Source organism: Myiozetetes cayanensis, unplaced genomic scaffold, assembly GCF_022539395.1.
Source record: "Myiozetetes cayanensis isolate MyiCay16 unplaced genomic scaffold, myiCay2020 scf5-8, whole genome shotgun sequence".
NCBI lineage: Eukaryota > Metazoa > Chordata > Aves > Passeriformes > Tyrannidae > Myiozetetes > Myiozetetes cayanensis.
This window is the reverse complement of record NW_026087742.1, coordinates 84,399,690-84,415,542: the sequence shown is the minus strand read 5'-3', so window position 1 is coordinate 84,415,542 and position 15,853 is coordinate 84,399,690.

Below are 15,853 nucleotides of genomic sequence, written 5' to 3'. Positions count from 1 at the left end.
GAAAGCAACATTGAGTCCTTTAGAGCTTAGTGTGATAGTCACCTAAAATACATGAAGGAGAAGACCTTAAAACACACAGGAGTGGAGGCAGTGACAGTTCATCCATAAGGCATCCTCAGTGAAAGCAACCATAAATACATTAATGAATGATTAGATTTTATCAGAAAATATTGGATTTTAATACATTTTAACTGTAGGTCAAGGCACTACAGAACCCAATAGAAACTGAATGGATAAAATTCATATCCAGTCAAAATCTTTCCCCTCCCAAAGCCCAAGGAATTTTGTTTCCACTATTTTTTACTACAAAATATTGTTGTTTTAAAGATACTGATGCATCTTCTACCAGAGAAAAGTTGGTAAATATCAGGTCAAATGCTTTGACCATTATTTTTTGATAGAACTGTCCACTCAAATCAATGACAACAATAAAAGTTAAATGCAAATTCCTATCGACCCTCCTTTCTACTGTCCATGCTAGCTGAAGTGTAAATGAGAGCTCTAATGCTTCTTAACTGATTATACAGAGAATCTATCTCAGAATCACTCACACGATTCATACTACATGTATGCTGTCATTAGTACACATTGACAGGGCAATTGACAATTCAGTATCTGCAAATTCAGTGAACTATAAACCACCCCACGGTCCACTTCTGGCACTTATGCTGAGGACTAAACAGAGAGAAACCTCAAGGAGTTCAGTAAGAGAGCAGACAAACCCCATGCTTTAATACAGGCTGGTAACCAGCCCACAGAGCAGCATGAGAAGCCAGTGAGGAGTGCGGCAATTGCCTGGTTGAATGCAAGGTAACAATGTGTTCTTATCACAGCTCATGCAACTCTATGATGGCCTGTGCTCTGGCTGTGCTCTGCAGATCAAAGGAATTTATTACTGCCCCGTGCTCAGCATTGGTGAGTGTAGGGCAGTGATAAATACACTGGGTTTGGCACGTCCACCCTGCCCATAAGGTCAAGGGTGTTGCTGAGAATCCAGAGGGAACCTGTTAGACAGCTTCTAAGATGATCGGGGTCCAGAGCAGATGTACCTTGAGAAGATGAGGAAACAGAACTCATTTGGAGTTGAGCTTAAGGGATGTTCTAAGTGCAAACTACAACTACTTGAAACAGTAACAAAGACATTGAAGCCACACTCTTAATCTCCTCTCAGCATTGCTGTAACATAGCAGGGGGCAGGTTAGGGGGCTGAGGTTGGAGATGTGGAACAGCTTTTCCACACCGCAGTACTACAAGAAAGGGGCTGTCTGGGAGAGCTTCCTCCAGAGAGGTTTTCAAGACCTAGATGGATTGAGCCTGGCCTCATGTTGATAGTAGTCCCCTTCAAGCATGAAGCTGAACTAGATGACTTCAAGAAACCCTCCACGTTCTAATCAACATATCTCTGATTCTAGAAAATAGTTTTTTCACCAGTTACCTCTTCCATAAATATTCAACTAGATCCTGTCATGGTTTAGGAATGGTATTTCCCAATCTAGTGCTCCCACTGAAGTCACTCTGGCACTCGCTTCCCCTCCCCCTCCAGCTGGAACACAAAAGGCAAAGATCATGGGTTTAGATAAGAACAGTTTATTGGAAACAGCAATAAGATAAGAAACTAATAGAAACAGCAACGATATTAACAACAAAGTGTGCAAAGAGAGAGTGACTTACAGGCCAAATGCTCACCAAGCCTGGTACAATGAAAAACAATGGTGGAGGGCTTCCCTAGGTCCACCACACTTTCTCATGACCAGAAAGGAATGCTCTTCTCATAAGCAAGCATTCTTTTTTTCCCACCCCTGGCAATGGAGTAAGGTGTATTGAATAACATAGTGTCTTTGCCAGAACCAGGACAATACATAGTGAACAATGACATAACTAAAACCAGCATATAATCTACTTTGGCATTGCTGCTACTGTTCATTCTTTGAACAATTTGTCTTTTTATATAGCACATAAGCCATGTCAGGAATCCCATTGTGCTTTCCTGGTGAGACCTCTCAAAGCCATCTAGAGAAATGGATTTTTTTATGACTGTGCAAAGTCAAAGTCCCAGTTTGAACATGTCATTTATGTCAATGCATTTTAATATATGTTGCTGCCCCAGTTTTGTCAAATGAAAGAGTAATGATTATTATGCAGCTTCTTAAAAGAAGCATCTGATACCATCCCGATCTTATTTTCCCCTTGCAAATTTGAAAATTATACTATTTCCATATTGTGTTGTACAAAGGAAAAACCCTAGCTGCTTTTATTGGCAACATACAGGCTACATCTACACAAATCCAGACTGAAATAGGCAAAAGTATTAATCTTGAACATTGAAATACATGAATGAGTAACAGGTTAAATGTTACAGAGGTGTGGTTCACCATGTCTATAATGTGTGAAGATGCTTTGGTGTATAAAATAAACAAACAAACAGCATGTCTCACAAAAAATTAATCCCGTTTCTAGCCCTTATGCTAATGTAGGATGTACTAGATCTTCCAAAGTCATTTCAGCAACTAGTGGACAACAGATTACTTTTTTTTCCAACCTCTTTTTATATTACATATACAAATAAAAATAAAATAACCTTTAACTGCCCGTGTTTTGCAGCTAATGTGCAGCATGCATTTATATCCAAAAGGATGGAAGAATGGGTTCTCTACAAAGTTCTTGTAAGTATCTTCTCTTCTGGCCATGTACAACACCAGCAATTCACAAGTGGGAGACTGTATAGATAGATGAACACAAAAACTTATCAGGAGGTTGAGGTGTTGACTTAGTGAGCACATTTCTAGCATGTATCTTCAGCTCAAAGGTTGCCACTGTATATGTGTTGTGTGTGTAGATACATTTGCTTAATAGAGGCGTTGAACTCACTAGTTGTACAGGTGTGAAACAAAGGCAGATGGAAACTGATGACCGTATGAAGACAGTTCCAGTACAAGTATTGGCTACACAGATCTGTGGATAAACCTACCAAAACAGACACACTTAGCTTTGTGCAAATTAGATCACAGTGCCATCTGCTATGCAGCTGATTCTAGGAAGGGGTTGGTTTACATAGTTCACTCCAGAGGTATTGGAAATATCAGGGAGGAAGGCTTTTGGCAGCAGGATCTCATCACATGGCACTGTGTCAGGTGAGGCAGTGAAGGGTGGCTTCTGCACAAATAGGCTGGAGCAGTATATGTCCTAAGGGGAGTTCAATTCACAGCATGGGTTCATCTACGCTGTGTCTATGTAAGATACTGAAATGCAGCTCAGTCACACAGAGCATTCCAGAAAAGCAAAAGCCAGGAAAAGCTCAATCTGTAGGCAGTAGGCACTTGGGTGATCTGTGAAGTGCTGTCAGCCCTTCCATGTCAGCATGCAGGACAGGAGATTGCTGCTTGCTGCAGATCTGTGTAGACAGTTGGGTGTGAATTTCTCCCACACCTGCCATGTGCCAGGTAAAGACAGCAATGCACCACAGGCAGAAAGCAGGGCCTGCAGGTTTACAAGTGTGGAGTATCTAAGACATTGATGATTCTGGGAGCTAATCTATGTATTCACATGCTTTGTTCCCTAGTCTATAGTCCCACAGATATCATTTTCACTTCAGCCCTCCCCCATCAAAAATTGAAACACCATAACTCTTTCCATGTGTGAGAGGAGATCTGTAAGAACAGGAAAAGAAAGGACCCTTCCAAGCAATGTGCTGCAGTTAGCTATCCAGAAAAAAAAAAAAAAAAAAAAAAAATCACTATTTCTACATTGCAAGATCCCAGTCAAATCAAATCTTAAAGGAAAAAAAAAATCACAGCACAAAACAAGGTTCATCTGTCCAATTATAGGTATAAATATTATTGATTCTTTCACTGGAGTTACTAATCTAAATTCTCTTTACAGCTGATGGAGGGGCACAGACAGTTCTGAAATGCAAATCGTCTTATTTTAAAGTAGACATCTGAAATTGAAAACATATAAACTATACTCAAAGATACTTAATTTATTTTTCACCATTTATAAAGAGAGTCTAAATGGAGTCTAATCCAGTCATAAACATTTACAATTAGGAAGATTAATCCCACCTATGCTATCTCTTAAATGTCACCGAGGAACACAGAACAAAAATAGCATAAGAAAGATATGTAAGCAATAGTGCAGCTACAAGAAGCAGAGCTAGATGTGGGGATTTTCCTGCTCTTTCTAGGACTAAGGGAAAATATACAATATCTGCTACATTATATTGACCACACCTGCAGTATCATGGTGCAGGCTTCTTGCATTAGCACAAGTACAAGGAGAGTTTCTGCTCTGCTGGCACTGAGTGGTATATGAGATCACTCACTGTGCAAAGAGCTCTGCACTAAAGAGCTCTTTCTCCAGTTCAAGCCATCTGAAAATAATCAGCTCAAATATTTCTAGATTTCACCACAACATGCAGCAGTTTCATACCCAAAGGTACCTATATAAAGAAGTATATGGCACAGTGGTCTCGAAAACTCCTGGTCCGTTCCCTGTAATACAGGAATGAAGTGTCCCAACTTATTTTCCAGTTATGTTCTAAATTATCTCAAACCTTTTCTACACAGACTAAGGATGAAAACATGTAGGAAAACGAGATGATGTGGAACAGGAAATACCCATATTCTGAAGAAAATGCACAGTCTTGTGCTTGAGGAACACTCCAGTAGAGTGAAGTGCTGCATATTATATAGCACATCTAAGTACATATGATACCTCAGAGGAACAGCTTCACAGTTTCTGTCATTTTCTTACTGTCATTTTGAAGTTCCATCATCAGTCATTTCATATTGTGCTCTGCTAAATGTTGTCATAGATATTTTTATTTCTATCAAGGCTACGGTGAGCTAATTAGTCATACTGAAGTGTTCCTGCCATAGTTATTTGTGTTAAAATAACTGCTAAGAATATAGACAAAGTAGGCTATGATGCAGTCTTTTAAATATCTCACTAAAATATTGTTTGCCTATTACAAAAACACTAGCAGAAATATGCTGAGAACCTTGTGTATGAATATGCAGAAGCATCTCTCTTGTCTGTTCTTCACTCATGCCATCGAGACCTTGCTTTTTTACCAAAATTAAGGTGAAGATCTTACTGCCACAAAATGATGATATACTGTCCCTGTGGCATTAAACAGTGGGCACTTCTCAAATCCCTGCATACAGTCTCCCCTCCCATTTAATAACTATCCATCACACTTTCCAGGAAGACATTCTCAATGGATAACAGGGTATGTCTGTGTGTTGTGAATATACTGTCACATAAGAAAAGCACTTGCCGAGAAGTATGGAGGCAAAATGATCAGCATGCATAGCCACAAAACATGTATTCTCACATCCATACGGTCTATACCAAGAGGTAAGCTATCCCTCCTTTCTGACTTGCACTTTATCCTCTATTTGGCACAATATGAAGAATAACTCCAAGATGGCAGAGCCATATGAATGTGAATCCTAGCTGGAATGGCTTTTCCTACTTCTCTCACAGAACATCCAACAGTCTTTTGACAGAGATTGGCCTCCGTTCACAAATGGGGATGTGTCCATTGTTATCGGCATAACAGGGAGTATGGCTGCACTTCTGTCTGGACATAATTGCTGCAGAAATTGTATGAGACACACAATGAATGTTACTGCTTAAATATTGGTTCAGTGTGACTCACCAGAGTCAACTTGCTGTTTTCATTAATCCTATTAAAGCTTACTTGTCAAAAGGATGAACCTGCCATGCCTGTTCTCCAACTCCAGTGTAATTGTTCCTCCATCCAGCTGCTGTAGAGCTGTTTTCTACTTTTGTTTGTCTCCTTTTCATAATGTGAGAAGACCATGCCACTTAGTTTGACAGTCCTCTGGAGTAAGAAGAATAGGAGCTACATCCCTTTCTTTGGAAAATAGCAACATCCCTTGTTTAAGTAGTGCTCCTTGAGGATTAATAAAAATAGTTTTCATGCATTTTCCGAGAGAGAGAATTCCCCTTCTCCCTTCCCCTCTCCTCCCCTCCCCTCCCGTCTTTTCTCTTCCCCTCCCATACCCTCCCCTCCTCTTCCCTTCCATTCCCTTCTCCTTCCCTTCATTACTATTTGTCCACTTGCTACATGCAATTAACCTGATAGGCAAAGGTGAGTAAATACTTGTTTCTGTGAGCTGACAGGTAGGTAGCAGCATGAGTGATGTGCTGCTTGTCTGAGACAACAGAGATACCCAAAACTCCTACCCTTCTGCTTAGGTTCTTAAATGAAACGAACCACATGGTTAGAGCTGTATGGAGCATTTTACACTATTGTTCCTCAGCCCTGTTAATGGTAAATACAAATCCAACACTTTAGTAATATCAAAATTCACTTGAAAAGAATATACTCGAAGACACAGTAGTTAATCCTCACATAAAACCTACAAAAATTGGAAATACTTCCACACTTGGGAATATTTTTCAAACCAACACATGTACATTAAAGTGAGAATGTTCCTGCAAGTCAAGGGCTGCAACAGGGTTGAGAGTGCCTCTCCATTCTCTTTGATAATTTCAGATTTTTAGTCAATAGTGTAATTTCATTATGCTGTAAAGTATTGGACCCATTGTTGAGCTAAAGTGCTAAACTGAAAGGTGCTTTTCCTTCCTTCCTTGTTCTGAGACTATGAGGTTTTTAAATGTTACATTAAGACCAGAAAAATTATTCTAACCCTGTCATTAATTCCACAGAACATTTAAATTATTGAAGTATTTTGCATATTAATAAGTGTTTAAGTGGTTTTTTAGTGCTGCATACTTCATTACAGATTTAGTCATGCTTTATAATCCTGTTGTTTTAACATATAAAAAGGGAAAGGACAATGTATGTAACAAAGATTCATATTACATCTAAAAGCACATCACAGCTAATGATATAGTTGCATTACATATATTGCTCACCAGTAAGTTTCAAGAGGTTTTTGTTAATTTTAAACACTTTGTTTTTTCATAGTGCTATGTACTGAGATTGACTTACAAAACATCTATGTGCTTCAGTATTCCCAGAACAGCTCCTTGCAGAAGGAGCTATCTGACATTTTTACAAAAATTGTTACTGTTAACCTCACTCTGCAATAAAACCTCTCATACCCAGAGTGGCATTGCTCTCAGTTTCAGGTGGCTAAATATTATCTAGACATCTAATTCCCTTCCTAATTAATGAAAATAATTAAGAAAAAGCTTCTTTTAAAGGTTCTACTCTTTTGCATGGGTATAGCATACACATCCTTTGCTCACATGCAAGCACCCTATACCAATATTATTGACCTTGCCTCAGCTGCCTCAAGACAGGCACAACAGAACCTGTGTTATATCTGTCAGACCCAAGAAAACCCTAAATAACCCAGGGAGTCTCAGATGACATTAGCTACCCATGTATGAGCAATTCACATTGTAATGAAATGCCCTGCCTTCTTCTGTCACCTCATATAAATGGAAACAAGGCAATTAGAGCTAGATTCAGTGCCCAGGGAGCCCACATTACTGCAGGACATAGGGGATGCCTGTGTCCACTGATGTAAAAGCTGCAATGAGCCATGTTATTCTGTGGCATCTCCTATACCTCAGAAAAAAATTTTTTAGAGCACTTGACTAAGACCATCAAGAGAAGCTAGTGATTTGGGCACAGAAAAGGGTTTCAGTTGCAGTATTCCAGTTTCACAGGGTGGCCTTTGTCCCTGAAGAGCAAAGCTGAAGGTACAAGCTTCTTGTAGGCTGGCCCACGTGCTGTGGAGACCAGCTCAGATGCAAAAGCCTTTGCTAATTACCATAAAAGGGCCTTGTCACCCAAGTCACTTGGTGAATAGTACTTCCAGAAGTGGGCTTTTAGACCTCTCTATTATTCAATTACTTGTGGAATTGGGGCCGTGAGGTTGCCAACCTGTGTATTTAGCAAACTGTTTTAAACTCATCATACACAAAATGAAAATAATGCCATTTCCTTAACTCAGAAGCACTGCAAGAAACAGTACAATAAAACTGAGAAAATATGGTATCAAGGTTCTTCTTAGTAACACAGATGAAACCTGCTTCTGGATGCTAAAGAAGTTCCATACCATCACACATTTCATTCATCATGTTAACCACAGACTGCAATAAAAAGGAGTTAAATCTAGCACTGTTTCTTTAGGCCTAAACGATCTGTGAACATAAGAAAGTTTATTTGCAAACAAAAGTAATTTATATGGGGGAATTGTTAGACATCTATTTAGATGTAAATGATTTTCAGACTTGAGCTTCATGGGTTTTGCTCTGTCATTCATTTAAACAAAAATGTCCTATGCACTGTAAGTATCTTGAGACACACTTCAAACAATCTCACAGCACGTGCAGTTCTTCCTCTAAAGTGCTTGGATACAATGGAAATTAATACCAAAGAAACACCTATAAAAAATGTAATTCCAGCTTCTTAGACAAGCCAAATTTTGAACCTTTATTGTGATGTAAATTTGAGTAACATTCTAAGTAGTTCTGAGAAATGTCAGCCTTAGTGTATCAAAACTGTTTAATACTATCTTCTGTTTACACATTTCACCTTTCTTATTTTATCTATCATTGCCTATAGGACTTTGCAAGGTTTCTGGTTGATGGCTAAGGGATGAAATTTGTCTACTTACCTACTGAAATGTGGTCAAAAGGCTAATGAAATCTTTGGGTAGCAATGGTAAAGAAGCCATAGCAGTGTTACATGCGTCAGAGGACAGTCTTTACTGGAATAAGCCAGGTCAGGGAGACACTTTCTTGATCATGATCAGACTTATTACAACCAAAACCACGTCATCCTCATCCATCTCTGAAGTCAGTCATGATCCATTTTAAAATTCGGTATTTTCCCCTTTATACTTTTGGAAGCTGGTTACAGAGGATCACTGACTGGGTATTCTCTTCCAGTACCCACTCCAATTCACTGAAGACCACTCAACCATTTGGTCTGAAAATCCCCAGATTTCATTTCTGTATGAAATTCTGTTGCTGACAATTCAAGGCAATGCATAAACATTGGAGAAAAAAAAAAAAAAAACAACAAGAAGACTGGCTAAAAGATTTAAATATGTTTTAGAGCATCAAGGTGAGATGATTGCAAAAATATCCCACATGACCAGGTCAATTGGAGACGCAGTTTTGTAGATAACTAAGTTGCACTACATAAATAATGGAGATTAATCTTTTTAACTTATCAGTGACAAGTGAGGTGAGGGCTATGTGGGGAGGAAAGTTTGAAGAAGCAGGTTGTGCTATCCAGCATCAGCCCAGCAAGTCAGGGAAAGGGTGAACGCTATCCCAGGCCACGTGAGTCTCGTGAGTTTCAGGAACTTCAGAGAGAATCCACTAAGGTGGATCTGCAGGATGTGAGCTACCAGTGCCCAGATGCCTGCCTCTCTCCTAGAGGTTTGAGGCAGGCCTTGGGGGTCCTAAACGGATCTCTGAAAGAGCAGGCTGCTGTACTCTTTTTGGCACCACAATACTGCTCCTGCCAGCACTGTTCCACCACATGAGGAACCTGCTTGCTCTGCCCTCCAGTGATCCCTCCAAATGTTCTCCCAAAGCCAGGTCCAGGAAATGAAGGGCTCATTTATGTCCCCTTTCCTCTACTGTGGGTGCTAGAGAGCAGCCAGAGGCTCTGTCCACAGAAATGTCCTGGGAAGCACATTTTCTCTGCTCCCTAGGAGTTTGGGATACATTCCTGGATCGCTGCTGGGAAAAAAACTACTACTACTACTCCTCCATAAGCAATTAAACTCCTGACCATCAGTCCTCCTCCGTCGCTCCTTGTCATGTTTCCTTACAGAAGCTTTCATAATCCTTCAAACTCCAAACTTCAAACTCCCTATGCCCATTCTGCTTTCTTTGCCTGCTGCAAGGCCAGGCAGGAACAGGAAGAGGTCAGGGCACCTTTCGGTGTTCTCCCATCTCACTCAGTCTCATGTAGATTTCTAACACATATACATGTATATTTATGCCTATGGTTAATTCCTGTTCCAAAGGAAAAGGGTGGCTAATCAGAGGCTGTTCTGAGCTCGTGTGGGTATGATGTGTTCGAAAACCATCAATAAACTAATCTCAAAGCAGTGTGAAAACAGGTGGGGAGTGATATTAGTGGAACTGGCAGCTTGTGTCTGTGCAGGCAGGGCTTCCTCTTCCAGGTAAATGTATGGCTGGTCCTGCTAGCCAGTCAGAGGGCTGCCTGTGAACACTGGGGACTGTAAAAACTGTGACAAACAAAATGTTGGTCCTTGTGTATGCAGTGGGAATGGCCTTCTTTCTCTGATGTCCTTTTGGGAAAAGTGGGAGGGGCAGCTGGCAACCAATCAGAGGGCTGGCTGAGAGTTTGTAGGGTGTGACATAGCACATGGAGGAGACCCCAGGGGCAAGAAGAAGTGGAGTAAGCAGAGCACATGACCAGAAGATGGGAGGGACTCCACTGGGGAGGGCTACAGATGAGTTCTGTTGCCCTCCAGATACTTGTCACTGTGTTTTCTTCCCTTAGATTTCACACCAACTCAGTCAATCAGACCAAGTGATAAAATGATCCATTGTGCTATGGTTAGGTCCTCTTCTACATCAGCAACACCTCTCTTTTTTTTTTCATCATGGACTTTTGCCCAGTTCTGCATAGAGGTCAAACATTAACAGCTGCAGAAGGGGCAATTTCAAGTCTGATTCCTAAGGAATACTCTATTTTAGTCTTCTTTTCCTTTTTTCTGAAAATTCTGCTTTAGTCTACTCTCTTAACCCTGGATTTTCTTTTGTTGCCACCAAGGGTTTCCTATGAGCAACAGACAAAGTGCTTTATTTAAGTAGAAATGGATTAACCTGTCTTGAAAAATCCATTATCAATAAAAAGGTATTTGAGCAGCCTAGGTGCTCTATCTTTGGTATTAAACATCTTATTACGCTCAGTGTCTGTATCTGTGTTTCTTTTCTTTGAAATCTCTTCCAAGAGTTTGTAAAATACCAGTTCAAAGTAAGACATCTCTATTCTCTTGAATTACTGCCTTCAGTTCCACACTGCTATTGCTACTAGTCTCGTGATATCAAAATACTCCTGAAATAAAGCATTTAGGGGGAAAAAAAAATAAAGAAAGACCCAAACATTCATTTTACAATTTCTTGTGTTAACTATCTTCATAATCTAGGACAGAGGTTAGTAAAACTGTCTAGTATTATATGCTTCGTAATGCTACCTGAAGTAAACTTTGCTGTTAACCTTAAACATGGTAATTTAAACTATTTTTCTACATAATTTTTTTCAAAATTTATAATTCATTTGAAAGAGGTCACTCTATTTTTCCTTTCTAAGAACATTTTGTAAGGATTATTCTCATGAAGCTGGGAAAATTAAATTCTTTCCCATGAACCCAAATTCTATAATTTTATTTACCCTTTTTTTCATTCATGTCTTTACATCTCTGTCTTTAATTCTCATAGAATCATAGACTAGTTTGTGTTGGAAAGAACCTTAAAGACCTTAGAGGAACCTTAAAGATCATCTAATTTCAACCTATCTGTGAAGGGCAGGGGCACTTTTCGCTAGACTAGCTTGTTCAAAGGGCCCATCTCTCAAAGGGCCTCTCTCAAGCTTGTCCAGGTCCCTCTGGATCACATTCCTTCCTTCCAGCATGTTGACCACATCACACAGGTTGCTGTTGTCACCAAACTTGCTGAGGTTGCGCTCAATCTCACTGTCCATGTCACTGACAATGTTAAACAGTGCTGGTTCCACTACCTACCCCTGAGGAATACCACTCATCACTGGTCTCCACTTGGACATTGAACAGTTGACTGCAACTTTAAATGTCACCATCCTGCCAATTTCTTATCCACCAAGTGGTCCATTATCTGGCTTAGTCTTTCATTTTTGCTGCCTTCCTTGCAGACTCAGTGTATTTTCTCTCCAAAGTTCTGGGCATATGTTGACAATACTTTTTAAATGGTCACAATCTGAGAGGAACTATTCTGAAATGCAATTCAGTTGATTGTTAATAGTAGTCATCAGAATACTTTGTAATTATTCCTGTGAGAATACTTCTATAGATTACATGAAGGGATGATTGCAGAGGAAAATAATGACTGTCTTGAGTGCCTGTTATTTATCTGGAAAGCAGTTTTTTAATAAAAGAAAAGTTTCTGGCATACATTATGTAAATGTTGCATTGTTTTCAGTCCTTTTTCTTAGCTTCTCTTCTATCCAATTTTCTGAAATACTTGCCTTTGTTTTTGAGTGCCACTACATCTAGAGATGCAGAATTCTAGCAATTTGTGGTAAATAGTGCTACTGAAGAAAGCATAACCATGTAATCTGAGAGCTTGTCAGACATATACTATTTGGCATGTTTCTTACCATAAATTAAATATAAATTATTTTTTTCATATTTCAGTCTGTCATATTGCTGTGATTTAACCCCAGCCAGCAACCAATTACCATGCAGTTGCTCGCTCACTACCCACCAACAGGATCAGGGAGAGAATCAGAAGGGGAAAATCCAGAAAACTTGTGGATTGAGATAAAAACACTTTAATAGAGAAAGCAAAAGCTGTGCACACAAACAAAGCAAAACAAGGAATTAATTCCCTGCCTCCCACAGCCATCTCCAGGAGAGCAGGCCCGCACCACACATAACGGTTACTTGGGAAGACAAACACCATCATTCCAAACATCCCCACTTCTTCCCCCTACTTTATATACTAAGCATGATATCCTATGGTATGGAAATCCCTTGGTCAGTTGTGGTCAACTTCCTGACTGTGTCGCCTTCCAGTTGCCTGTGCACCTCTGATGTGCTCTCAAATGTGGCAGTACCAAAAGCAGAAAAGGCCTTGTCTCTGTGTAAGCAATACTGAGCAGTAACAAAAACATCTCTATATTATCATCACTATGTTCAGCACAAATCCAAGTTGAATATGAGTCAGCAGTACCCTGGCAGCCTGGAGGGTCAACCATGTCCTGGGGAGCATCAGGAAAAGCATTGCCAGCCAGCTGAGGGAGGAGATTTTCCTGCTCTGCTCTGCACTGGGGTGGTCTCACCTTGGATATTGTGCACAGTTTTGTGTCTGGGCACTGGAACAGGCTCCCCAGAAAAGTCATCAAAGCACCAAGCCTGATAGAATTCAAGAAGCATTTGGATGATACTCTCATGCATATGGTGGTGTGACTCTTGCAGATGGTCCTATGCAGGTCCAAGAGTTGGAGTTGATGATCCTTTTGAGTCCCTTCCAATGCAGCATATTCTGTGATTCTGAGATTTACTGGTGTTCACTAGACTTAAAAATTGCAAGGGAAACATGATATTTATCCTGATATGAAAGATTTGGCTTATATTCACAATTTCCATCCTGGAACATGTTATTACTGAATAAATCAGGTTTGCTGCTGCCATCAAAGAACTTAGTCAGCCTTCCTTTGGGCTAAATACAGTGCTCAGCAGAGCCTGACTTATCCTTAAAATATGGGGATTTTCCAGCTACAGGCAAAGCTCCTTCACTTTCTCCTTCTTAGGAGCTCCCTGTAAACTGAACAAAGATCTCTGTGTCTGTGTCTGTGTGCATTTGCTTGGGCCCAGGGGTAAGCCTCTGAGACTTGACCTCAGGAAAATATGACTCTATTCTGGGCTGGTGGAATTCCTCTGAATCTTCAAAGATGCCAGCTAAACACTAAGTCCAGCAAACTTGGATAAATGGTATACTTGGACAGTTAATATGTAATTGAAATTATAAATTAAACCATAGTTATTTATAGTCTTGTACCTGTCAGTTTTAATAGGTCAGCTTCTTTCTAAAAAGGCAAAGCAGAGAAGTGAAGAAAGGAAGCACTGATTACTTGTAGAATGAATAGAAAATTTATGCACAGCCAAGTTACCCAAAGTCAGGTGGAGAGAGGCAGAGAATAATGTTCAAGTTTGTTCAGTAGGGAGAAAAATAGTGTATTTCAGCTCTTCAAAGTGTGGAACTAACTACTCTATTCTAACTTGGGATATGAGCTTTTCAAAGAGGTGCATAGCTGGGTGTCAGAACATCCTGATGGCATTTATGTCTACAGGGTAGTAAAGTCGAGGTCTGATTGCAAGAAATTGCTGGAAAATCTTGAAAACAATTAGCTGGGGGATAGAAAAAAAAGAAAAGGTAGAGATAATTTAATGTAGCAAACTCACAGCAGAGTAGAAAGGACAAATGAATTCACAAATTAAATGCTGGACTCCAAGCAGATTGTTACTCTGTGGAGGATTAATCAAAATCTTTATTCAAAAATAGGATGAATTATCCAGTTAGATGGATCTGTTATCATCTGAGTCTGTAGTTAATTATTCTCTGAAATTTTTAATACTTGCTTTCTGGATACGTTTGTTTTCAGCTCCAGGTCATTAGATTTCTTTCACTTGTTTGCCTCTGTTGCCAAATATTTCTCTACCATGTTTTTAGCTCTATGAGCAGTGACCAACAAACTGCTTTTCAAGGCCCTTGCTGAGCAACAGGCAGGACCTGAGCCCATTAGCCAGGGACTTCCTCCTCACCTTACCACCACTCAGGAAACCTCATGGACCACTGTAATAGCCCCTTCACCCAGCCACAGGAATGACTCCAATAGGAGCAGAGCAAAGAACCACCTGAGCAGGGGCAGAGAGGAAAAGCAGGAGGAGGTGCAATTGTGAGGGGAATTTGCCTGGTAGAGAAAACCATGCTGCATTTTTTTCCTTAAATTCCACTGTCCCCCTATGCTCATTCTGCTTTCTTTACCTGGTGCAAGCCCAGGCAGGAATGGGGAGAGATCACTGTATCCTGTATCTTCTCTTTCCTCACTCAGACACATGATGATTTCTGATAATTTCCAGTAGCCTGTTCATGGCCCAAGAATACAGAAACACATTTAGTACCAGCTTGTTCCCTATATAATGGTCTGACAGAGAGCTATAAGTTCTCCAGCAGCCATGGGCAAAGGGACCTTCCTCTCCTCAAACTCTGCATGAAACTTTCCTCATCATACAATTTCTAATTCATGGGCCCTTTGGTCAGTCCTATTGGTCAGTCCAAAAACCCTTCTGGGACTTTTCCTGATTGTTCCCAGGCAAACCTTTTTCTGAAGTTGACATTTTGATTTGGTTTTCAATTTCTTTCTGTTACCATGTAGCTTTTCAGTTTGTTGAAGTAGTTCCTTGTGACCAGGCTGATTCTGAGAAATGGAATTAAAACTGGTTTTAACATTTCTACTTTTATTTGCTATTTCCTTTTGCAATTTATCCAGTTTGGTAATAGCTGAACTCAGAGACCAGATAGTAGTACTAGTACATACATCCTGTAATGGAGAGGAAATCACAAAGCAGAAGACTAGTCATGAATCACTTATTTAATATCTGTAGCATTTCCTTTAAAAATTTAATGATTTGACAAGTCTAAAATAAATGCATTAATAAATAGGAAGACAGTTGTGGAACTGAGACCATTCTGAACTGGCAATATGTCATGAACCTCATGACGGTTGCAATCTTCTTCCAGTTTGTATACAGTCTGTAACATGAAGAATGCATATTCCTCCCATATCTGAACTACAGCCTGAAAATCAGCCTGTAACAATATTGAAATAGACTGATGCTAAATTACCTTTTTTTTTTTTTTTTTTTTTTGATAAGAAACAGTTTTCTCAACAGTTTTATGCTCAAGATCTCAAAATGAGGAGACACGAGAAAGTGGAAAATAATACGTTTGCCTTGAAACTCACAGAATCTTTATTTAAGCCAGGTTTTCTTTTTAATTTTGAGTCATATATTTAATCTACCTCAAAAAGTGGAGACTGCAACAAAACATTAGTTTAGTACAGCATTACACTTTGAGGTCCAAATCCAGCTTGGCATCC